The 14,041-nt window shown below is 45.3% G+C and overlaps 1 protein-coding gene across 3 annotated transcripts in view; it reads right to left on the bottom strand.

Moving 5' to 3' along the window:
• Positions 1-14,041, bottom strand: part of ARHGAP35 (Rho GTPase activating protein 35) — a 135,255-nt gene that overhangs the window by 106,371 nt on the left and 14,843 nt on the right. The window lies entirely within an intron of this gene.

Raw genomic sequence — 14,041 nt, 5'->3', positions numbered from 1 at the left:
GAACTTCTGGCCTCAAACAATCCTCCCACCTCAGCCTCCCAGAGATATTTTTCTTTTCTTTTCTTTTCTTTGGAGATGGAGTTTTACTCTTGTTGCGCAGGCTGGAGTGCAACTGCGTAATCTTGCCTCACCTCAACCTCCGTCTCCCAGGTTTAAGCAATTCTCCCGCCTCAGCCTCTGGAGTAGTTGGGATTATAGGCATACGCCACCACGCCCCACTCATTTTTGTATTTTTAGTAGAGATGGGGTTTCTCCATGTTGGTCAGGCTGGTCTAGAACTTCTGACCTAAGGCAAGTCACCCACCTTGGCTTCCCAAAGTCCTGTGATTACAGGTGTGAGCCACCGTGCCTGGCCAGAGATATTTTTCAATAAACATTTCCTGAACAACAACAATGCCTAGTTTCCTGCGTGATATGTTCAGAGATACAATGATGAAAAGCACAGCCCCTGGCTTCAAGGAACTTGAGATATAGGTGGAGAGAGAGTCAAGAAAACAGGCCTTTAGAAGGCAAAGTACTAAGTACCACAACAGGGGTCCACTCAGCAGGCAAACACAGACAAGGGACTGAGTTCTGTGGGTCAGGGAAGGCTTCCTGAAAAAACTGAAATCTAAGCCAGAGATATAAAGAATGAAAAGGAATCAGTCAAGCTACATGTTTTGTTTTTCAGGTGATCTTTATGAATTTTACTTCTGGTTTAGTCAGGGAGCGGGTAACAGGAGAATATCCCTGATGAGAAGTATATGAAAAGACCCAGAAGTGCCGAGCGCGGTGGCTCATGCCTATAATCCCAGCACTTTGGGAGGCCGAGGCGGGTGGATCACGAAGTCAAGAGATCGAGACCATCCTGATCAACAAGGTGAAACCCTGTCTCTACTAAAAATAGAAAAATTATGGCCGGGCGTGGTGGCTCACCCCTGTAATCCCAACACTTTGGGAGGCTGAGGCAGGCGGATCACAAGGTCAGGAGATCGAGACCGTCCTGGCCAACATGGTGAAACCCCATCTCTACTAAAAATACAAAAATTAGCTGGGCGTGGTGGCGCACGCCTGTAATCCCAGCTACTCAGGAGGCTGAGGCAGGAGAATTGCTTGAACCCAGGAGGTGGAGGTTGCAGTGAGCCGAGATTGCGCCACTGCACTCCAGTCTGGCGCCTGGCAATGGAGTGAGACTCTGTCTCAAAAAAAAAAAAAATTAGCTGGACATGGTGGTGTACACCTGTAGTCCCAGCTACTCAGGAGGCTGAGGCAGGAGAATTGCTTGAACCCAGAAGGTGGAGGTTGCGGTGAGCTGAGATCGTGCCATTGCACTCCAGTCTGGGTAACAACAGCGAAACTCCATCTCAAAAAAAAAAAAAAAGACCCAGAAGCATGGATTTAGGAAAGAGCTAGTCATTCCTCATGGTGAGAGCACTGCATTTAAGGAGGGAAGTGGGCAGACAGGCAGAGCTTCTAGAGGCCCTTAGAGAGAAGAAGCCCTATATATGAACACACACCCTTGGTGAAGTCACAGCCCTTGGAAGCTCTTGCTAGTCACAGCTTCTATTTTAACTTCTTGCTTTAGAATAATTTTAGATTTACAGAAATGCTGCAGATGTTACACAGTCCTCACATACCCTTCACCCAGCTTCCCCTAATGTTCACACAACCGTGATCTATTTGTCAAAACTAAGAAATTAACTTTAGTACAAAAAAACTCAAACTACAGACTTTCAGATTTTCCCCATTTTCCCATTTGTTGCCTTTTCTGTCCCAGGATCCAATCCAAGATCCCACATTCCACTTAATTCAAAGACTTTTAAACATTCCCTTCTTTACTCTGGAGCACCACCGTTTATCATTTGCATCAGTCTCCATGTGTGCTCCCCCATCCCCCAGCTTCACCAACTCACTCAGAGGTAAATGTATCCTTTCAGTACAGAATAGAAGGCACCAAAACAGATGATTCGGAGTATAAACAAGTATTAGGGAGTCAAGGAAATTTAACAAACAAGAGAAATCAGTGACATATTTACACGAGAAGAATGTACACACGCATACACACACCCACAGCACCTACAAAATGAACCTGGCCTAAGAGGCTGCTTCCACTGTGAAAGAAAACAAATTCAAAATTTAAGCAGACACGTTTCTGCTTTTTCAGTGTTGCTAGTAGCAAATCCTCTTTAATCTCTCTCTCTCTTTAAAGACCCCAACCACCCCAAAAAGAAGTCAAGACAAAATCACCTGAACGTTTGGTCCATCCTTAAAACAAAATTCTAGCAAAATCATCTGGGATGTGGAAAGGGCAAAGCAAAGATTCATCCTCTTTCCCATATTTTCACTAAGGACTCTTAAGCCTTAGGACAGAAATTCAGTCTTACTGCTACAATTGTTATAAAGGCACTTTACCAGTATTAGTCATACTTCTTTCTGTTACATTTATAACCTGCATTCCAAGCCTCCTTCATCTCCTAAAACTCTCAAACCTACAACCTTGAGTAATGTCCGATTTCAGGTTTAAGCAATTCCTGATTCTAATTTTTGTTTAAGCAAAAATTAGAATCAAGTGTGAATCCTGTGCAGAAATCACTGTAATAGTAATACAAACTGGCAATTGATGCTACAATTAAAAAATACAACTATTATGGCCCAGCACGGCAGCTCACGCCGTAATCACAGCACTTTGGGAGGCCGAGGTGGGCAGATCATGAGGTCGAGTTCAAGACCAGCCTGATCAACATGGTGAAACTCTGTCTTTACTAAAAATAAAAAAATTAGCTGGGTGTGGTGGCGCGCACCTGTAATCCCAGCTGCTCGGGAGGCTGAAGCAGGAGAATCACTTGAACCCAGGAAGCAGAGGCTGAAGTGAGCCGAGATGACACCACTGCACTCCAGCCTGGGCAACAAAGTGAGACTCTGTCTCAAAACAAAAAACAAAAGAACCCCCACAAATATTAACAGTGATTATCCCTGGGAGGAACTAACTTTCCTTATATTTCAGCTAGTGAAAGCATCAACACATACATGACGAGCACAGCCCTACGTCAGAACTAGGAGAAGTAGGAAAAAAAGAAAAGAAACGAGATAACCTCCCGTAGGGAGCATAGTTTAGGTCTGCACTACTCTCTACGACTTCGGCCACTTAAGTTAAACTAATAACAATTACGTAAAATCTTAAAATTTGGGTTCTCAGCCCCACCAGCTACATTTCAAGTAGCAACCACGTGTGGCGGATGGCTACCACAATGAACAATGCAGAAAGTTCTATTAGACAGGCTGATATAAATGCAGACCTGATGCTAATTCAGCCTTGCAAACAGAGAGGAGGCATTTGACGTGAGCAGCATGAAGGCGAGCCCTCCAGGACGGATGACGACAACATACAGCACTGGCCTCCCTGCAGCATCGTGCCAGACTCCAAGGTATCTCCAAGGCTCTTTCCCCAAGTCAAAAGCAAAATACAAGGAGGCATCAGAGAAATGAAATGGGTGATGAGCTTTGATTATACTTTAAGATGAGCTTAGATGAAAACGCCCTAAAATGAAAAAAATCACATTACAAAAATCTATTTCCAGCTGGGTGCAGTGGCACACACCTGTAGTCCTAGCTACTCAGGAGCCTGAGGCGGGAGGACTGCTTGAGCCAGGGAGTTCGAGTCCAGCCTTGGCAACGCAGTGAGAACTCATCTCTGACAAAGTAAAAATTTTAAAAATTAAGATAAAAAAAATCAAATTAGAACCTCACTAACGGCCAGGTGTGGTGGCTCACGCCTGTAATCCCAGCACTGTGGGAGGCCGAGTTGGGCAGATCACGAGGCCAGGAGATTGAGACCAGCCTGGCCAGTATGGTAAAACCCTGTCTCTACTAAGAAAAAAAAAATACAAAAATTAGCCAGGCATGGTGGCACGCACCTGTAGTCCCAGCTACTCAGGAGGCTGAGGCAGAAGACTCACTTGAACCCAGGAGGCAGATATTACAGTGGGCCAAGATCGTGCCACTGCACTCTAGCCTGGGTGACAGAGCGAAATCCTGTCTCAAAAAGAAAGAAATTCAAGAACCTCACTAAAAAGGTAGAGGGGAAAATGGAACTGGGATTAACTGGTAGATCATTCTGGAAATCTTTAACAAGTAAGGTAAACTAGAGATCAAGAGGACAAATCAAAGAATGTACTATGACCATCCAAATACCTTCCGGTGAGAGACACATCTCCCAATGATCAAGGTTAGGATGTGAAATCACAGGCATAACCCCAAATTAATAAAAACAAGCAGGGCCAGAGAGAGAGGAGGGAGGTGGGGAGAAGAGAGAGCACACAAACCCGGCCTTGTACTTTCTGAGTGGTGGTAGTTTATTTTTCTGTTCCTCCGACTCCTTCGCTTATACCACCTAACATGTGGGGCCTTAGTTTCCTCAACTGAATAATGGGTACAAGGATAGTACCTACTTCATTGGGCTTTTATGTGGAGTCCTTGAGTTAATACATGTAAAGTACATAAAACAGTGCCTGGCATATAAAAAAAAATAATAATGAAATATTGGCTATTATTATTTCAAGAGTCGCAAACTATCTCTGAGGATCTAGTCTCACTTGTCCAAAAGTAAAATGATTTCCCTAAAGGTGAGCTCACAGGGGAAGGGGATGTTGTGTTGACTGTCATATAAGAAGGGGCCTTTCAGGCCGGGCGCGGTGGCTCAAGCCTGTAATCCCAGCACTTTGGGAGGCCGAGGCGGGTGGATCATGAGGTCAAGAGATCGAGACCATCCTGGTCAATTTGGTGAAACCCTGTCTCTACTGAAAATGCAAAAAATTAGCTGGGCATGGTGGCGCGAGCCTGTAATCCCAGCTACTCAGGAGGCTGAGGCAGGAGAACTGCCTGAACCCAGGAGGCGGAGGTTGCGGTGAGCCGAGATCGCGCCATTGCACTCCAGCCTGGGTAACAAGAGTGAAACTCCATCTCAAAAAAAAAAAAAAAAAAAGAAGGGGCCTTTCTTTTTTTTTTCCAAGATAGAGTCTCACTCTGTCGCCAAGCTGGAGTGCAGTGGCACGATCTCCGCTCACTGCAACCTCTGTATCCCGGGTTCAAGCAATTCTCCTGAAGGGGCACTTTTGAAAAGTCCAATCCATCCCAAGCTGAAACACCTTCCACCCATGTCCTATGGGTTATTATTCATAATTCCCAAAGCCATGCAGACAGATGAAAGAACCTCTGCAAGCTTTAGGATTTAGATATAGAACCCTGGGCCAGGCACAATGGCTCAAGCCTATCATCCCAACACGATGGGAAGTCAAGGCAGGAGGATCATCTGAGGCCAGGAGTTTGAGACCAGTCTGCACAACATAGCAAGACCTTGTCTCTACTAAAAATTTTAAAAACTAGCTGGGCATGGCGGGTGCGTGCCTGTAGTCCCAACTGAGGCAGGAGGACCACTTGAGCCCAGAAAGTTGAGGCTGCAGCAAGCCATGATCATGCCACTGCATTCTAGTCCTCAAACCTGTAATCTTAGTACTTTGGGAGGCCTAATCGAGGGAACTGCTTGAGCCCAGTTCAAGATCTGCCTGGGCAACATGGCAAAACCCCGTCTCTATAAAAAATACAAAAATTAGCCAGGCATGGTGGCATATGCCTGTAGTCCCAGCTACTAGGGAGGCTGAGATGGATCACTGGAGCCCAGGTGTTTGAGGCTGCAGTGAGCTGTGAGCATGCCACTGCACTCCAGCCTATCTCAAAAGGCCCGGGGGGAAGGACATCATCACTATTTTATAGATGAGAAAACTAAGGCCCTAAAAAGTTAAATAGCTGGCCTGTGGCCGTTTTCCTCAGTTTACGTTTAGTATGAGAATTATAAGCATATACCTACATATGTCCCTACATGGCAGCTAGTTTCCATGGGAAGGGATATCTTTTATTCTGAAGTTAGATCCTTTTTGTTGCTGTAGCCCAGGCTGGAGTGTTGCTGACACAATCATAGCTTACTGCAGCCTCCGACTCCTGGACTCAAGTGATCCTCCTGCCTCAGCTTCCAAAAGTGTTAGGATTACACATGTGAGCCACCATGCCCAACCTAGATCCTACTTTTTATGAAGTAATGGTGGAAATAATTTTTCTTTTTTTTTTTTTTTTGCCAATCAGTTTGAGCTTATGAAGTTGCTCAGGTTAGCCTTGAACTGATGACCTCGCCTTCGCGAGCGCCATGACCTCCGGCGGGAGCCACTTTGGACCCCGAATTTTTCTTTTTTAAATGCCCTCCTTGGCAAAACTAAAAACTAATAAAGTCGTACAGGCAAACTATGGTTTTGTTTTTTTTTTTTGAGATGGAGTCCCACTGTGTCATCCAGGCTGGAGTGCAGGTGGCACAATCTCAGCTCACTGCACCTCCCCCAGGTTCAAGTGATTCTCCTGCCTCAGCCTTCTGAGTAGGCAGGATTACAGGTACACACCACCACACCTGGCTCAATTTTTGTATTTTAGTAGAGATGGGGTTTTACCATGTTGTCCAGGCTGGTCTCAAACTCCTGAGCTTAGGCAATCTGCCCACTTTGGCCTCCCAAGTGCTAGGATTATAGGCGTGAGCCACTTCGCCTGGCCAGCATACTATGTTTTATTGACATTCCTTTTACTGCACTTCAGATACTGTGGTTTTTGGGTTTTTTTTTTAAATTGAAGGTCATTGGCAACCCTGGCTTGAACAAGTCTATCAGCTCCACTTTTCCAACAGCATATGTGCTCAGTTCATGTCTTGATGCCAAGTTTTGGTCATGCTTACAATATTTCAAACTTTTCCATTATTATTCTGTTATGGTGATCTGTGACTAGTGATGTTTGCTGTTAATACTGCAATTGATTTTGGGCACCATAAACTGCACCAATATAAGATGGCATGTTTAAAAAATGTTGTATGCGTTCTAACTGCTCCTCATCTCTGTCCCTATTCTCTGAGACATAGCCATGTTGAAGTTAAGCCAGTTGGCTGGTGTGGTGGCTCATGCCTGTAATCTCAGCACTTTGGAAGGCTGAGGCAGGTACATCTCCTGAGGCCAGGAGTCTGAAGCCACTCTGGCCAACATGGCGAAACTCCGTCTCTACTAAAAAAAAAAAAAAAAAAAAAAAAAATTTTATATATATATATATATATACACACACACACATAAAAATTAGCCAGGCATGGTGGCTTGTGCCTGTCTGTAATCCCAGCTACTGGGAGACTGAGGCAAGATCGCTTGAACCTAGGAGCCAGAGGTTGCAGTGAGCCATGATCATGCCACAGTATTCCAGCCTGGGCAAGAGTGAGACTCCCTCTCAAAAAAAAAAATTAGGAGGGAACGATCCAAGATGGCCGATCACTAACATCTCGGGATTGCAGCTCCCAGCGAAAGCTCAGACAACGAGAGGATGCCACACTTTCAGACAAATTTTGGTCGCTCACGGAGCAGAGGATTCCCAGTGGAGGAGCTTCACGGGTCGCCAGCACAACTCTTGTGGCCAGCGCAGCGGTTTCGCCGGCACGTCGGCGCGGCAGCTCTCGGTGCAGAGTAAACGGGACTGGTTCCCCTTCTGACCGAGGTTTGGAGCTCCGGGAAGGCAGAGTCGCCTATTACGGCCTCAAGAAGGAAGCCAGACTGGAGATTCCCGGGCAGAAAAGCACCATCACTCTTAACGCCGCTGTTTTGGCTGGCGCAGTGGGTTGCTCATATTTCGGCCCTGGGAATTAACAACTTGGACGTCCACTCAGAGACCTAATTTGAAAGTTGGTAATTACAAAGATGACAGGTGGATAAATTTACAATGATGGGAAGAAACCAGGGTAAAAAGGCTGAGAATACTCAAAATCAGAACGCCTCTCCCTCTAAAGATGATCACAGTTCCTCATCAACAAGGGAACAAGACTTGATTGAGAACGAGCGCATCCCATTAACAGAATCAGGCTTCCAAAGATGGATAATAAGAAACTTCTGTGAGTTAAAAGAACATGTTGCAGCTCAATGTAAAGAAACTAAGAACTTTGAAAAAAGATTTGACGAAATCCTAATGAGAATAGACAACTTAGAAAGGAATATAAGTGAATTAATGGAACTGAAGAATACAATGCAGGAACTCCTAGAAGTATGCACAGGTGTAAACACTCGTATTGTTCAAGCAGAAGAAAGGATATCAGAGGTAGAAGTCCAACTTAATGAAATAAAACGAGAAAACAAGATTAGAGAAAAAAGGATAAAAAGGAATGAACAAAGTCTCCAAGAAATGTGGGACTATGTGAAAAGACCAAATTTACGTTTGATAGGTGTACCTGAATGCGACGGAGAGAATGAATCCAAGCTGGAAAATACCCTTCAGGATATTATTCAGGAAAATTTTCCTAAACTAGCAAAGCAGGTCAATATTCAATCCCAGGTAATACAGAGAACACCACAAAGATATTCCTCAAGAAGAGCAACCCCAAGGCACATAATCGTTAGATTCACCAGGGTTGAAACGAAGGAGAAAATACTAAGGGCAGCCAGAGAGAAAGGTCAGGTTACCCACAAAGGCAAGCCTATCAGACTTACAGCAGATCTCTCAGCAGAAACTCTACAAGCCAGAAGAGAGTGGGGGCCAATATTCAACATCCTTAAAGAACAGAACTTTCAGCCCAGAATTTCATATCCAGCCAAACTAAGCTTCACAACTGAAGGAAAAATAAAATCTTTTATGAACAAGCAAGTACTCGGAGATTTTATTACCACCAGGCCTGCTTTACAAGAGCTTCTGAAAGAAGCATTACACATAGAAAGAAACAACCAGTATTAGCCTTTCTAAAAATATACCAAAAAGTAAAAAGCATCAACATAAAGAAGAATTTACATCAACGAATGGATAAAACAGCCAGTTAACATCAAATGGCAGTAACCCTAAATTTAAATCGACTAAATCCCCCAATCAAAAGACACAGCCAAAACCCAACGGTGTGTTACATCCAGACCCATTTCACTTGCAAGGATACACAAAGACTCAAAACAAAGGGATGGAGAAAGATTTACCAACCAAATGGAGAGCAAAAATAAATGAATAAATAAAAAGCAGGAGTTGCAATTCTCATATCTGATAAAACAGATCTTAAAGCAACAAAGATATAGTGGTAAAAGGATCAATGCAACAAAAAGAGCTAATGATCCCAACACCCAGATACATAAGACCTATAAAGAGACTTAGACTCAATGAGACAGAAAATTAATAAGGATATCAAGGACTCGAACTCAGATCCGGAACAAGTAAACTTAATAAATATTTATAGAGCTCTCCACTTTAAATATACAAAATATACATTCTTGTCAATACCACATCACACCTACTCATAGGTTTAAATGAAACATTGATTGGCCATTATTAATACCCATTTTTTTTAGAATAAAGCAACATTTCCCTTCTCTCTCCCTTTTTCTTCCTCTTTCTTCCTCTCCTTCACTCCTTTTTTTTCTTTCCTTCTCTCAAAAAAAGAAAAAAAAGAAATCAACTTGTAGACCTCTAGATCCAGATCGGCAATGTCTCTGTCACTGCTCGATTTCCTTCCTTCCCTTCTCTCCCTCCCTCCCCACCTCCCTCCCTTCCTCCCTCCCTTCCTCCTTTCCTCCCTTCCTGCCTTCCTCCCTTCCAAAAAATTAGGCCAATTAATAATCCCACAATGGCCTCTAAATGCTCAAGTGAAAGGAGGAGTCGCATGTCCCTCGCTTTCAAGCAGAAGCTGGAAATGATTACACCTAGTGAGGAAGGCATGTCAAAAGCTAAGAGGGGCTGAAAGCTTGGCCTCTTGTGCCAAACAGCCAAGTTGTCAACGAAAAGGAAAAGTTACTGAAAGAAACTAAAAGCAGCTGGGCGCAGTGAGTGGCGCATACCTGTAGTCCCAGCTACTTGGGATGCTGAGGCGGGAGGATCACCTGAGTCCAGAGGTTCTGGGCTGTAGTGGGCTATGACAACCGGGTGTCCGCACTAAGTTCAGCATCAATATGGTGACCTCCCGGGAGCAGGGGACCAGGTTGCCTAAGGAGGGGTGAACCGGCCGAGGTTGGAAATGGAGCAGGTCAAAATTCCCGTGCTGATCAGCAGTGGGATCACGCCTGGGAATAGCCACTGCACTCCAGCCTGGGCAACATAGCAAGACCCTGTCTCTAAAAAAAATAATAATAATAAAAGTGCTACTCTAGTGAACACGAGTGGCAAGAAAGTGAAACAGCCTGCAGCCATAAAAAAGAACGAGATCATGTTCTTTGCAGGAACATGGATGAAGCTGGAAGCCATCATTCTCAGCAAACTAACACAGGAACAGAAAACCAAACACAGAATGTTCTCACTTACAAGTGGGAGTTGAACAATGAGAACACATGGACACAAGGAAGGGGAATATCACACACTGGGGCCTGTCAGTGGGTGAGGAGCAAGGGGAGGAAGAGCATTAGGACAAATACCTAATGTATTCCGGTTTAAAAGCTAGGCCAGGCGCGGTGGCTCACACCTATAATCCTAGCACTTTGGGAGGCCGAAGCAGGTGGATCAGGTCAGGAGTTCAAGACAAGCCTGGCCAACATGGTGAAACCCTGTCTCTACTCGAAATACAAAAATTAGCTGGGTGTGGTAGCATGGGCCTGTAATCCCAGCTACTTGGGAGGCTGAGGCAGGAGAATGGCTTGACCCCAGGAGGCAGAGGTTGTGGTGAGCCAAGATGACACTACTGCACTCCAGCCTGGGTGACAGTGAGTCTATGTCTCCAAAAAAACCCATTCATTTGAGAGGCCATGGCACCAGGAGGATCCCTTGAGGCCAGGAATTCAAGACCAACCTGGACAATGTAGCAAGACCCTATCTCTTTTAAAAAACCAAAACAAGGCCAGGCGCGGTGGTTCACACCTGTAATCCCAGAACTCTAGGAGGCTGAGGCAGGTGGATCACCTGAGATCAGGAGTTCAAGACCAGCCTGACCAACATGGTGAAACCCCGTCTTAAAAACAAACAAACAAACAAAACAAAACAAATTAGCCCAGCATGGCAGCATATGCCTGTAGTCTCAGCTACTCGGTAGGCTGAGGCAGGAGGATCCCTTGAGCCCAGGAGTTCAAAGTTAGAGTAAGCTATGATCACACCACTGCATTCCAGCCCGGGTGACAGAGCAGACCCATCTCTTAAAAAAATAAAATAAAATAAAAATAGAAGATTCATGATTTATGAGCGAGGTCACAATATCAACATTAACAGGAATTTGGAAGAAGTTGATTCTAACCCTCATGGACAGCTTTGAGGAGTTCAAGACTTCACTGGAGGAATACCACCGACGTGGTAGAAAGTGAACTAGAATTAGAAATGGAATTTGAAGATGGGACAGAATTACTGCACTCTTATAATAAAATGAATAGATGAGGAATTGCTTTTTTTTGAGACAGAGTTTTGCTCTTGTTGCCCAGGCTGGAATACAATGGTGCAATCTCAGCTCACTGCAACTTCCACCTACCTGCAACTGCAGGGACCAGGTTCAAGAGATTCTCCTGCCTCAGCCTCTCAAGTAGCTGGGATTACATGCACACGCCACCACGCTCAGCTAATTTTTATTTTTAGTAGAGATGAAATTTCTCCATATTGGCCAGGCTGATCTCCAACTCCTGAACTCAGGTGATCTGCCCGCCTCAGCCTCCCAAGTGTTGGGATTACAGGTGTGAGTCATGCACCTGGACAGGAATTGCTTCTCATTGGTGAGCAAAAAAAGTGTTTTTTTGAGACAGGGTCTCACCCCATCGCCCAGTCTGGAATGCAGTGGTTTGGTCTCAGCTCACTGCAACCTCTGTCTCCAGGGTTCAAGCAATTCTTGTGCCTCAACCTCCCAATTATCTGGGACTACAGGCATGCACCACCATGCCCGGCTAATGTTTGTACTCTAGATGGGATTTAGCCATGTTGGCCAGGTTGGCCTTGAACTCCTGACCTCAAGTGATTTGTCCACCTCGGTCTCCCAAAGTGCTGGGGTCACAGGGGTTGGGCACTGTGCCCAGCGGTTTGTTTTTTGAGTCAGAGTCTAGCTCTGCCATCTAGACTGGAAGTGCGATGGTACAATCTCAGCTCACTGCAACCTCCACTTCCTGGGTTCAAGTGATTCTCCGGCCTCAAGTGCCTGGACCACAGGCGCTCGCCACCACGCCCAGATAATTTTTGTATTTTTAGTAGAGACAGGGTTTCTCCATGTTGGCCAGGCTGGTCTCAAACTCCTGACCTCAGGTGATCTGCCCACCTTGGCCTCCCAAAGTGCTGGGATTACAGGTATGCGCCACTGTGCCCAGTCTGCCCAGCAATTTTTTAAGACAGAATCTACTCCTGGTGAGGATGTGTGAACCCTACAGAAATGACCACTAAGGACTCAGAGTATTGCACAGCTTAGCTGATGAAGCAGTGTCAGGGTTTGAGTGGCTTGATTCTAATTTTGAAAGAGGTCCTACTGTGGATAAAATGATATCAAACAGCATTTCATGCTACAGAGAAATCTTTCATGAAAAAAATAATCAATGAATGTGGCAAACTTCGTTGTTGTCTTAACAAATTGCCACAGCCAGCCCAACCTTCAGAAACCACCACCCTGATGAGTCAGAAACCATCAGCATCAAGGCAGGATCATCCACCAGCAAAAAGGTTATGACTCACCAAAGGCTCAGATGATCACCAGCATTTTTTAAGCAATAACATATTTTTACAGGAGGCTGAGGCCAGAGAACCACCTGAGCCCAGGAGGCTGAGGCTTCAATGAGCCATGACCACACCACTGCACTCCAGGCTGGGCAACAGAATAAATAAGACCTCCTCTTGAAAAGAAAAGGAAGCTGGGGGAACTGGGCAAGGTGGCTCACACGTATAAACCCAGCACTTTGGGAGGCTGAGGCGGGCAGATCACGTGGCTAAGAGTTTGAGACCACCCTGGCCAACACAGCGAAACTCCATCTCTGTGAAAACAGAAAAAAGTTTCCTTCTTGTTTGTTGCCCAGGCTGGAGTGCATGGCGTGATAGTGGCTCACTGAAACCTCTGCCTCCTGGGTTCAAGCGATTCTCCTGCCTTAGCCTCCTGAGCAACTGGGATTACAGGCTTGTGCCATCAAGTCCAGCTAATTTTTGTTTGTTTTTGAGATGGAGTCTCGCTCTATTGCCACTGGAGTGCAGTGGTATGATCTCAGCTCACTGCTACCTCCGCGTCTCAGGTTTAAGTGATTCTCCTGTCTCAACCTCCTGAGTAGCTGGGACAACAGCCATGTGCCACCATGCCCAGTTAATTTTTGTATTTTTAGTGGAGACAGGGATTCATTATGTTGGCTAGGATGGTCTCGATCCCTTGACCTTGTGATCTGCCCATCTCGGCCTCCCAAAGTGCTGGGATCACAGGCACTGCACCCAGCCAAAACAGCTTTTATATGCCCTGGGAAACCAAAAAATTTGTGTGACTGGCTTTATTGCCTTATCTGCTTTATTACAGTAGTCTGGAACTAATCCCACACCAACTCCGAGTTATGTTTAGCTGGTCTATTAAAGCCAAATCTGGCCAGGTGCAGCTGCTCACACCTGTAATCCCAGTGCTTTGGGAGGCTGAAAAGGGAGGCTTCAGCCTAGGAGTTCAAGACCAGCCTGGGCAACACAGCAAGCCCTGTCTCTACAAAAAATTAAAAAATTTTAAATATTAGCTGAGCATGGTGGCACATGTACCCCTGTGGTCCCAACTAGCTACTCAGAGGCTGAGGCAAGACGACTGTTTGAGCCTGTGAGGTAAGGCTATAGGAAGGTGTGATCGCGCCACTGCACTCCATGGACCATGGGCGAGACCCTGTCTCAAAAATAAAAAAACATTTTTAAAGTCAGGTCCAGATAGCGGAGCACTAATAATGACATATACTAAGCATATTAACTAGCACAGTGACTGTGGGTAAAAACTACTATATTCTCCTTTTTAATAGACAAGGTGCCTAAGGCACCAAGAGTTTAAAGGGCCTTGTCAGAGGGTGTAGAGCAGGTTAAGAGGTGGGACTGAGACCCAGGCCATGCATGGTGATGAGAAAAAGAATAC

The sequence above is a fragment of the Callithrix jacchus genome, chromosome 22 (genome assembly GCF_049354715.1).
Source record: "Callithrix jacchus isolate 240 chromosome 22, calJac240_pri, whole genome shotgun sequence".
NCBI classification, from domain to species: domain Eukaryota; kingdom Metazoa; phylum Chordata; class Mammalia; order Primates; family Cebidae; genus Callithrix; species Callithrix jacchus.
The sequence above is the reverse complement of the archived record's forward strand: the minus strand, read 5'-3'. Positions and strand labels throughout refer to the sequence as shown.